Here is a 12,909-nt window from a genome sequence, read left to right on the forward strand (position 1 = left end):
TCTCTAGGAGAGAAAAATTCACCCAAATTTATGGATAGGTTGAGATAGTTTACCGGGTTTTGTTTCTTAGCCTTGAAATAAAATCAAATAACACAGCGTCTTCAAAGTCCAACCAGCGATATCTTCAAACATTTCTAAGTAGAAGTTATTCCTCTGGCATCAGTAATCACTCAATACTCTATGGCTCTAATCCGGTAAGAATAGATTCAAAGAACGACCTTTGGATTCTCAGGGTAAAGGAGACGAGAAAATGGGGGCAGCCACATTAAGCCATCTGTCATGGGACTTAGCTGGGTATGAAAAGAGAAATATTGATTGGCGGCTAGAGGTGAGGTGCAGTGCTAAATGAGGGTGTTTTGTAAAGACCGGTAGAATTTGGTTGTAGTTAGGAATGACCTGTAGAAATGTCAAAAGGAATAATAGATGGAACCAGGTCTTAAAAAAAAAGGAAGAAAATAGTCAAAAGCAGAGGAGAGGTATTATCCCTAAACTAGATGGACAGCTCTTAATCTAAGTCTTGAGTGGTGACAGGAGGAAGAAAGTTAACTTTATATATTTGTAGGTTGCAGAGAGGATAGAATTCACTAAAGACACACCTTATAGTTTTTATTGTAATTGTGAAGTAAGGGGTGTGTTGATCTGTTTAGAGTGTAGCTTAGGGGCTTTGAGGATACAGTGTTTTGCAAAGGCAGTCTACATTGTTGAGTCCATGTGTAAACTTTATCCTTATAACTATTGGCATTTTGTTCATGAATCCAGTAAGTAAGCACTTTGCAGAGTATGCCATCTTATCACTTGATTATTGAGGGCCTTCAGTCTTTGAGCAAGATTCACAAATGTCTTCACTCCAGGCCCTTTCTGGAACATCCATGGATACCTTCCTCCTGCAAGCCTCCTTATCACCATTTCTCTAGCTTCTTCAAAAAACTCATTAGGAATTGCCCACAAATATATGTAAATCCATGATTTTGGCCATCTCTTCTTCCAGAAAAAAAACAGTGAAATCCAGATGTTCCACTTGAATTGTGTCTGACTTGAGCAACTCATAGTTTTTATTCTCAGTCACATTGTCATAGAGAACTCCCACAAGAGGCTTTCAATGTGTCCTTAAAGAGAGGCATCAGTTTGTCAAAGTTGTAACAGCACATAAAGAGTGCACGTCAATTGCTTATGAAACGTGTATAGTCATTACTTATTCAGTCAACAGGATTGCTTTTAACACATTTATTTGATGATGGAGTGTTACTAGGAAAATCTAACTTTATGGTTTGGTAGATTAAGAACCAAAGACCTCATGATGGGAAGTTTGGATTGCATGTTCTACTGGTGTCCCATGGTCAGATGGTCACTCTCTTCATAGTTTCTATTGGAAACCAAGAGCTGTATCTCAAAATAAAATTTTTTGACCAAAAAGACTTTGATTTAAAACCCAAAGGACTGTCATTGTGATTCTCCTTTTGGGGTTTATGAAAGGATCTGGCATAGCATAGACACACCTAAAGCATCATTAGATCTGTTGGATCAAAATTGCCAAGTGACATCAGTTTGTACTGCTCTGTGATCAAGTCACAGATGCTTTTCCCTCCTTGGGCACCATTCAGATTTAATCCAGTTTCTGGATTGTTAATATATTAGTTGAGGGATATGACCAAATGCAGTTTTTTGTTATCTCTGAAATCCAGATACTCACTAATGATGAATCACTACTCCTGAATATTTTTTCCGTTTGATAGTGGCACTAATATCTGTGATTTCCTGGTGAAAGCAGTCACTTTGGACAAGAAAAGAAGGCCTCACACACTATTACTTAACCCTTCAATATAGCCATCATTACAAGGAAGGGACAATCAATGTGGGGATTATGAGAGTTGCTGAGTAGACTAATTCCTACTGTACACTCAGGAATTGGGGTAATTGTTACATTTTGGAGTCATGGGCTATTACCTACATAGGCTATTACCTAAACTTTGTAAATCAAGTTACTCTAGTTAACCCTTACTGTGAATAATGGAACAGAGTGACTTCTGAGCCTCAGGGATCACTTTCTCTTCACTGAAGGAGTTATGGATCTGTGAACTGACTCAGGTCCAAGAGTTGAGAAAGAGTCTATGACTTTCTCTCATGATGACTAAAATCAGATCCAATCCAGCTTTCTTTTCCTTTTTTCTTTTCTTTTTTTTTTTTCCCCCTTTGGTGGTGGTGTTGGTGGGGTGGAAACAGAGCAAGGTGGCAGGAATCAAGAATTTATATGATTTAATTTAGACAGTAAGTTAGAGGGAGGACAACTCTTTTGGTCTTAGGTACCTCATGAGTAATTAACCATTAGCCATTAATTTATTAGGTGAATCAAAGCATTCTGCTTATTATTCCAATTCTACTGCCTATTATGGAAAGCATACCCACTTTTCCTCTGACAGTTAAATTTTTATTTTTCAGCTTTCTTCCATTGGGGATCCCATTATCTATTGAAACCAGGGAGCCCATTTTAATAGCAGCCTCTTCATATTTATCCTTGCTCTCAAAAAATATCTCTTACCGTGTTTCTCAAAGAAGTTTGTGCTGTTCGCATCAAAGTTTTTCTCAATGTCCTGGTGAGGGAGGTTTTCTCTATGCTCTTCTAGGAAAGAGATTTAAGGGGATGGATGAATGGTTGGCGCATTACACATGCACACTAACATTTATTTTTCCCTAACTCTGAATATTTCACACTGCTGGTAATACCATCCTAAAGGGTATGTTTTGAAAATTTGTGAGGGATTTTTTGGAAGCCACAAGGATGGGAGGATACTACTACCATTTAGTGATTGAGATCATGGGTAGAATTCTAGGCATCCTGAAGTATCAGGACAAGTCCTCAGTACAAAAAGTTATCCTGTGTACCATAGAGTTTCTGAATGTACTAAAGGCTAATTGTGAATGTAAAAACTTTGCTGAGCCTGGGAACTACCTCCAAGTCATATAAAAATTATGGAGTTCTTTTTTTTTTGCAGTTTTAAAACATTCTGACTTTGCTAGTAATACAGAGACATAGAAATTGAGGGAATACTTCAATTTGTTAGTGTGCTCAACTTTATTGAGAGTTGTTCATCATTTTGGTAAGTTTCATCACCATTAGGCTGCTTATTTTATTTGAATTACCATAGCATAATTTTATCAGTTCAAATTTATAGGTGTTACTGAAACAGCACAACCCTGTGGGGATCCTGGGCACAAAAGACTTTCTGTGTCCCTCATTTCTTGATTACAGGAAATAGGCTTCATTCAGCTTCCTTGACCTTCCCTGAGTTCCAATGGTCAGGTTCAAACAGTTGCTAATCAGGGAAGGGAGGGGATGCAGAGACAAAGGAAGATCAGTCAAGAAACAGTAGTGCAGCCTTGGGAAAGGATCCTGGTTCCCTCTCAAGGGATACACATAACTATATCTTTGAACTGTCCTGCATATACTGAAACCCCCACCACGTGGGAGAAGTTAACCGTATGCTGCGCACAAGCACGTAGACCCCATAAGGGTTGGAACCAGAGGTTGACGATACTGACTCCTGATTACCTCCCCACCAACCAGTCAGAAGAATGTCCATGAGCTGATTATGCCCTCTTTGAACCATTACTATAACATCCCCTCCAGGTTGGGACACACCGTTTTGAGGTCATTAGCCTGCTGTGGCTCCATTTACCTGGCAAAGCCATAAAGCTATTCTTTCCTACTTCACCCAAAACTCTGTCTTCAAGATTTAATTGAGTATTGGGGTACAGAGGCTGGATTCAGCTTCATTACTATCACAGATTATCTACTATCTATCTACCTACCTATCTATCTATCCTTCGTTCTATCTATCCACCTGTCTATCTATATCATATAATTTAAAATGTCAAATATAAAGAAAAGGTGTCAATATTCAAGTGAATATTTAAAATTAGGTTTTCTAATTTTGCAGAAAAATGGACAGGTACTAACATTCCTACTCTATTACCATGAAAACACAAAGCTTAATATTTTGCAAAGAAAAAATACTCATGAAAAATCAAATATGTGTATTGACGTTCCCAGATTTAAAGACCTACGAAGTAATTTTTTCCCCCTAGAATATTAGAAATAAGCTTGTCAAAAGGATAAATATTTCATTGTTTCTTACAAAATAACAAAATCAGGAACTGTATAAACCATACAATTGGTGAAAAATTAATTTTGCCAGCTGTACGAGAAGTACAATGATGAAAGAAAAACCAAATAAAATAAATCCATCTACTCTAATGAGCAATTATATTGTTTCTAGATGAGGAAAAATGTAGAAAATCATCTGTGTAATGAACTGCATTCAAGCAAGTTTTCATGACAAGTGGATGTGAGTACCCTTTTTTGTTAAAAGAAAAAATACTTCCATATTGCACATGTAAGTCTTATAAGGAAGATAACATTCATAGAGGAAATGTTATTTTCAAAATTGCTGATAGCATTTCCATTTCCATGTGAAAGTAGCAGAATTTGGAATTACCTTCCTGCTGTAAACAACTAGAAAATTGACCAAAAAAAAAAAAAAAAAAAAAGAAAAAGGGAAACAGTACTTACAGATTAAAAAATAGACAGTTCAGGACTGTGGTCCTTGACAGAAATTGAACACAAAGGTAAGCACTGTGATCCCACCAACCTTCCTCCCAGAGAAAATTTTAAGACTGCTACAGAGGGAGTGAAATCGGTCTCACTGAGTTGAGAAGACAGTGATCAGGGTTTGGGGAAGCCAAGGGGTCAAGAATTTACAGACAGAAAGTCATAAAAGAAGGAACATTGCAGTGAAAGAGTTATAAAATCTGCATAGGGATCTCTTGAGTCTTTGAACACTAGTCTGTGTATGAATAGGGTGAGACCTCATGAGACTAGAAAAAGAACTTCTTTGGAAAGAACAATTACCAGATAAATGAATCACTTGTGTTCCCACTAGCCAGAGTTGAGAGGACCCACTAGATACACAGAGCAATCAATAGAGATCCTAAAATGTGTCATGTCTTAGAGGTGAGACTAAATTTACCCAAGAGTAGAAGATACTCTAGAAAGGGCCCTAAAAAAAAGCATAAAAGTAAGTTTTAAATGACTCAGACTGTCCCACAAGTTACTCAACTACCTGCCAGAACAAATTCCAACACTATTTAAAGGAATTCAACAAAATTAGGCACTCAACAATATAAAAATCATGATACCTGGCATGTAGTCAAATATAAGTAGCCAAAGAGATAGGAAAATGTGACCCACAATCAGGAAACAAGTCGGTTAATATTAACAGACCCAGAAATGGCAAATATGATAGAATTAGCAGACAAGATTGTTAGCAACCACAAGAGCATGTTCCTGACGCACAAACAAACCACAAAACGTCAGAGTTTGGAGCAGAGAAAGGTCTATTGCAAGGGTCATGCAAGGAGATAGGTGGCTCCTGCCCCACAAAACCCCAAACTAACTGAAGGGTTTCAGCAAAGTATTTTTAAAGGCCAGGTGAGGGAGGAGGGTCACAGGGTATGTGATCAGCTTGTGCACAATTCTCTGATTGTTTGATGGGGAGGTAACAAGGTGGTGTCACAGGTGTTAACATTATCAGTCCTTAGGCTCCAAGAGTTCTGGCGCTATGTACTCATGGTCACCAAGTAGTTAACAACTTCCATTTGTTGTTATCTAGGTACTTGAGAGAGGAGCTAAAGTAGAGGATATGGGGGGAAGAACTGTCTCAGAAAGTCCCCATAGGGTCCTGCTCAGTTACAAGGACAATGATGCAACTATTTTAAGTATGTTGAATATTATCAGTAATTATCAGAAACACCATAATGTTCATAATTAAGAGGGAGATGGATCATATGAAAAAGGTAACTTCTAGATATGAAAAATACATTATTCAAAATAAAAATTTTACTAGATGAGATTACCATCAAATTAGATCCTGCAGGAAAAAAAAAAAAAAAAAAAGAAGGGTGAATTTGAAGGTAAAGCAACCAAAGCTAGCAAAAAGGAAGACTATATCTAAAAAGACTAAACATGAATAGTAACTCAGTTAACTGTGGGTCATCAAGTTGCCTAACATTTGTGCAATTGGATTCCCAAAGGAGAAGGAGGAAAGACAGCAAAAAATTTGAAGAAATAATGTCTGAAAATTTTCCAAGTTTAATGAAAACTAATATCAGACGAAGCTGACTTCAGAACAAAGAATATGGGCATAAACAAAAAGGAACTCTTAAAATAAACATAAGAGATTTTATTTATTAAGAAGTCTTGATAATCCTAAATGTCTATGTGTCTAATATGCTTCAAATAGGCTTTAAAATACAACTATCCCTTGGTATCCATGGGGGGCTGGTTCCAGGACCTCCACAGACACTAAAAATCTGTGGATGCTCAAGTCCATTATATAAAATTATATATTATTTGCATATAACCTACACATCATCCCATAAACTTTAAATTACCTCTAGATTACTTATAATACCTAATGCAAGGTAAATGATATGTAAATAGTTGTCTGCACATGGAAAATTCAATTTTTTCTTTTTGGAACTTAGAAAGACCTTGCCTGAGAATGAAACCACACAGCTGAAAGCAGCACTGAGAGAGAGTGGGAAAGAGGCACCACCAATTGTACTTCCCAGGTATATGACCCACTAAATTTTCTTTTTTTGCTTAAACTGGTTTGTGTTCCATTTACATTACTTGCAACCAATACAAACTAGTACACATAACTTTCTAGGGCAGGTGACCCAAGAGTAACTAGTAGTTTACCATTTTGCAATTTCATTAAAAGCTACACTTGAGACCAGGCTTTTAACAAAAATTATGCATAAAAACTAAGTGACTACCATCTAGATATTGCAATTAACTGTCATTATCAACATTAAAATCTAATATTCAAATCTGAAGCAAAATGATCTCTCCACTTTCTCAGCAATACTGAGAAGACAGGTTGTAAGATTTGGATAGTAAAGACATGATCAGACCCCAGAGCTGAGGTTGGTTTTATTGCAGTTAGAACTATTTTCTTTATTGGGGTTTAATTGGTATTAACATAGATTAATCTTATTTTCTCCTCAGCTTTTAAAAACTTTGAAAATAATGCAGTTTTCACTGATTGCATTTCTCCTGTGCATTAACAAACACTTGGGCAAATTATACCAAACTTGGCATCACTTCTTTTTCTTTCTCCATACTCTTTTGGATTGTAATGTGAAAATCACACTCTGTTAACTGCAAATAGCTCTTAGTTAACCAAATTTGCCTTAATGATAGCATAAAATTACTGCCCTACATTTCAGTCACAAAACTTTCAAGCTATGGGAAAATTATCATAGAATGAGGTATCTCTTCCCTTTCATAAAGAGCATTAAGATCCAAATCCATTTTTAAAGATTTAAAAATTTTCTATTAGAGAGTGGTTTCAGAATAACTCAGTTCTATTCTGTATAATTTCACATCCTTGTAATAAAAGAATTATAATAAATAAGAATCAATCATGGCCAAATTTAGTATTGTGGGATAATTTTCATGTTATCATAAGTAATTATTTAAATCATGGCAATGCCCGAATATCAGAAATTCCACATTTATATTCTTACTTCTCTTGAACTTTTCAAATTGTATTTCCTCAAGCAGACCCTTCCAGACTTTTTGCTTTTGTTCTCAGATTGCTTTTTGATTATATCTCAGAGTTTTTAGGGATGGAAGAGAACATTCTTCATGGAGTGTGTCAGTATAGTTTCAATTCCCAAAATGTATTTCTTAACCTACAGTCTTCCTTTATGCTTTACATCATAAAAGTATTCACCTTAGGCTGTGTACCTCATAAAATATATTTTGACTGAAAACACATTTTAAAATATGGATATGAAAATATATTTTTAAAAGCATAGTCTGATATTCCAAATATCTCAGTCTAGATGTATCTGAGCTGTCACTCACTAGCTAGGAGACCTATGTTTTCTCACCTATAAAATGGGAAACAATAGCATTTGGAAAATAGGAAAAAAATATTTGTGAGAAATAAATAAGGTAATAAAAGTACCTAGCATAGTACCTGGTACATATATTTTAGTTAACTTGTAACTGGAGTTAATTACTTAAGGAAAATTTTGTTCTTAGTTTCTTCAAAACCAGTGACAGAAATTCACTATTTCAATGTCATAAGCCTAGAATTTTCTTGAGTAATATCAATGTTAAACTCTTATCAGAAGGCCAGGAAAAAACTTTTATGGCTCAGAAATCAGGTAAATGAACCACCTATAGATGCCCTTAAAATTGCAGCGTGTGCTGACATTTGAACAACGATTAACTTAAACTTAATCCCAAAGTGATTTGAACAGTTTAAATCTCTGTTTTGTGAAGCGATTAGAACAATTATTAAAGCACATGAGCACTGGGATTAGAAAATATCCATGTTAAAACCTAAATAGACATTTCACCAAGGAAGACATACAGGTGACCAAGAGGCACATGAAAAGATGCTCAACATCACTAATTATTAGAGAAATGCAAATCAAAACTACAATGAGGTATTACCTCACGTCGGTCAGAATGGCCATTATCAAAAAATCTAGAGGGCTTCCTTCGTGGCACAGTGGTTAAGAATCCACCTGCTAATGCAGGGGACATGGGTTCGAGCCCTGGCCTGGGAAGATCCCACATGCCGCGAAGCAACTAAGCCTGTGAGCCACAACTACTGAGCCCATGAGCCACAACTACTGAAGCCCACATGCCTAGAGCCCGTGCTCCACAAAAAGGGAAGTCACCACAATGAGAAGCCCAAGCACCACAACGAAGAGTAACCCCTGCTCACCACAACTAGAGAAAGCCTGCGCACAGCAACAAAAGACCCAACACAGCCAAAAATAAATAAATAAATAAAAATTAAAAAAAAAAATCTAGAAACAATAAATGCTGGAAAGAAAGGTCTATTAAAAAAAAACCACTCTAATCTAAAAAAAAAAAAAAAGAAAAGAAAAGAACATATCCATGTTTACTGGCTTTAATTAAGATCCCAGGAGAAATGAAATCTTTCCTTTAAGTAACACAGAGGAGATGAAACAAAATTAATCAAAACTAAAAAGATACTGCTTTAAAAAGAAAAATGCACATTGTTACTTGTTTATGTTTGATAGGTTTCCATGAGAATTTGTGTCTGAAGCTTATTCTGAATATGTTTCCCAAATACATAATATTTATATCCTCTTAATTATGAAATCTAAAAAACAAAAACAAACAATAAAAACAGGAGAAAAGTAGACATAGCTAAGAGAATTGATGGAGTACTAAAATTTAGTGATATATGAGCAAGACAATGTATTGAAAAAAGCCCAGCTTTTCAACACTTGTTATACATTAGAATCCCTGGAGTACTTTTAAAAATGTATAAACACCTGAGTCCCAAGCCCTGGGATTGTAATTTAATTAGCCTTATATGTGGCCAAAATATTTATATTTGTTCAAAGCTTTAATGAGCACCAGGGTTGAGAAACACTGGATGAAGGTTTTACTGGGTCAAATTGCCAAGGTTTAAATCTTGGCTATTTTTCACTTGCTGTGTACACTTGAGCAAATTGCTCAACCAATTCAAAATTTCATTTCCATGATACATAATTTATTACTGTTTAGCATAATGCTGATTTTTTTGTAATGCTATTTATTTCTGAAAAATTTACTTGCAAATATTTAATTAGGCAATCCTTCACTGCCCTATCAACATATACGTTTCCCATGGTCTGAGTACCACTGACACTCTCAGTGAAAGCTAGAATTAGAGTTATTGGTCATCACTCTCTGCTATGAGTTATTTGGGAAAAATACTGCAAAATATTTACTAATGAGTGCTGTATCTTGGTGAGTGTTTTCCAAAATGTGTTATTTAGTCTACTAAGACTTTACTTTCGGACACTTATTTTATATTTCATAGAACTCAAATGCCTAAAATGAGAAGAATTCACAAGGAATTCACTCCTCACGACTGCAGTTACCTAAGTGTGCCATTACATGATTTAAATCTAACCCAGTTAGTAATGAAATATTTAGGATCAGGTCATCTCTCTCTCTCACTTTCCTTTTAGAAATGTGATTAAAAAAAAATTCAAAATCATGTTCTGAAACAAGGGTAATGAATATTTAAAATAAGTTCCATCTCTGGGTTTAAATATATCTTTGATATGTGAAACTGTATCACTAAAATGCACAGTACTGTAACCAACATGAATATGTGAATAAAATACCAGAAATCTCTATTTTTCATTAATTTAATACAAATAAACTGACAAAAAATAATTTCAGGCTCAATTTTTTTTAATCTTGAGAGGGAATTTACTCCTTGTTTGAGTAGTAAGTAATATACTTACTCCTTGTTTGAGTTAAGCACATTAATGATCTATTAAAAATGTATTCTTTCTCGTTTCTTTTTCTTTCATTTTTTTTGGCCACACCATGCATCATGTGGGATCTTAGTTTCCCAACCAGGGATCAAACCCATGCCCCCTGCATTGAGGGTACAGAGTCTTAAGGATACAGGAAGGGGGAAGGGTAAGCTGGGACAAAGTGAGAGAGTAGCATTGACGTATAAACACTACCAAATATAAAATAGATAGCTAGTGGGAAGCAGCCGCACAGCACAGGGAGATCAGTTCAGTGTTTTGTGACCACCTAGAGGGGTGGGATAGGGAGGGTGGGAGGGAGACGCAAGAGGGAGGGGATATGGGGATATATGTATACGTACAGCTGATTCACTTTGTTATAAAGCAGAAACTAACACACGATTGTAAAGCACTTATACTCCAATAAAGATGTTAAAAAAATGTATTCTTTCTAAAGTAGTTGAAAAGATTTTCCCCTTTTGTAATATACTGTATTATGAAATTTTTGTTAATTATGAAATAATAAGACTTAACCCAGTAGAGGCAAACAACCTCAATTTCAGGATGCCTCAACTTGAATCACAACTTCAACACATATAGATGGACAAATTATTTAACTCTGGGCCAGAGTTTCTGTAAAATAGAGGCATATATGGTACTTACATCATAGAGCTATTGTGAAGAATAAATGAGATAACCCATGAGAATTGTACATGTGGAGGACATACTCTAAGATAGACCCCATAATCTTCACAAAGTTATTCGTGACCTTCTATGGTACCCTACCCTTCAGTGTTGGTAGGACCTGTGACTTGCTTCTGGTTGAGTATAGCAAAGATGATGAGAGGGTGATTACATGTATATGATTATATTATATAAGGTTGTAACATCATCTTGAGAGGACACTCTCCCTTCCCAGCTTTGAAGAAGCAAGTGACCATATTGGAAAGTCCCACATAGCAAGGAACTGAAGGTGATCTCTGGCCAAAAACCAGCAAGAAACTGAGGCCCTCGATTTGTCAGCCTACAGGTAACTGAATGATGCGAACAAATACATGAGCTTAGAATCAGATCCTTCCCAAATTAATCCTCAAATGAGACCACAGCCTTGGTTGACACAACTATTACAGCTCTTGGAGTCCTTGAAGCAAAAAACCTGAATAAACCATGCCCAAACTCTGACCTCCCCCAGAAACTGAGAAAATCTATGTGTGCTGTTTTAACCTGCTACAGATAATTAATAGAGTACATGACATATGATAAATGTTAAAAAATTTGGCTATTATTGTTACTATTGTCACTGTTATTGAAGATTATTGAAATATGAATTAACAATATTTAATTTTGATTCTTCTACAGACCAATGAACATTACATTTTTATTCTTACCAAAGCTTTTGACATTGTGATTTCTCTATTCTGAATTTTCTATTTGTCCATGAAAAAATATGTTACTTACTCAGTGACATTTTTTTCCTCTAAATTATTTTTCACAACTGAAATGTGGGGAGGAGAAAATTGACAGGTAAGGATTTTCTTCCTTTTCAAATCTCATGTTTCAATCCAAATATCTTTGGCCAGAGAAAAACAAGACCCAGCTTATGCTGCCAGGTGTACAGTGTACATTCAATGAATGTTACTTTCTTCCTGTATATGATAAAATAAAACAAAAATATTTGTATTTGTGTAAGCAAATTTAAGTAAGCAAAGAGGATTATTGGAGGTAAAGTCTTTCCTTTTAAAAAAATTAATTTTTTGATTGAAGTAGAAAATCCATAAAAAAGCACCAATTGTAAGGATACAGGTCAATGAACTGTCACAAAGTGAACACACTCCTGTAAACACCATTCATGTCTACACATATAACATTTACTAGAATCCCAAAAGTCTCCTTTGTACCCCCAAACTTGGCTATGATTCTGACTAGTAATAATTTTACCCTTAAAAAATTATCTTCTATATTCTGACTCATTTTTTCCCCTTCTTATTCCATCAGGGACTAGGAGCAGTGTACTAAAATCTACATTGTGAATTTTGATACGCATTTACCTCTTTAATTCTGTCAAATTTTGCCTTGTAGCTTGAGGTCAAGTTATTAGGTATGTACAAATTAGAATTGTTATAGATACATGATAGTTTGGACCATTTATTATGAAATATTTCTGTTTCTTTGATAATGCTTCCTGTCATTAGAACTTATATTTTCTCATTGGAAGTTAATAATCATAGGCTGTAATTAGGAGGTTATTATTAATTTTTACTCAAGACATTTATATGGATTACACTTTTAACAATGTATTCCCTTATTTGATATTTAAATATGTTCTATCCTGAAATGCAGTAACTCTTCACTAAATAGATGGTGAAAAAATGAGATGTGACTGGTTTAAAAAAAGATACCCCTAATCCCTTGAACATTTTTTTTTTTTTTTTTTTTTTTTGCTGTTACGGGCCTCTCACTGCTGTGGCCTCTCCCGTTGCGGAGCACAGGCTCCGGACGCGCAGGCTCAGCGGCCATGGCTCACGGGCCCAGCCGCTCCGCCGCATG

At 35.6% G+C, this 12,909-nt stretch overlaps 1 pseudogene; it reads left to right on the top strand.

Annotated features, from left to right (window-relative positions):
* The first annotated feature begins 250 nt into the window (after positions 1–250).
* Positions 251–12,909, top strand: part of LOC102987529 (cell division cycle-associated protein 7-like) — a 26,525-nt pseudogene continuing 13,866 nt past the window's right edge.

This window comes from Physeter macrocephalus, chromosome 7 (assembly GCF_002837175.3).
Source record: "Physeter macrocephalus isolate SW-GA chromosome 7, ASM283717v5, whole genome shotgun sequence".
Lineage (NCBI taxonomy): Eukaryota > Metazoa > Chordata > Mammalia > Artiodactyla > Physeteridae > Physeter > Physeter macrocephalus.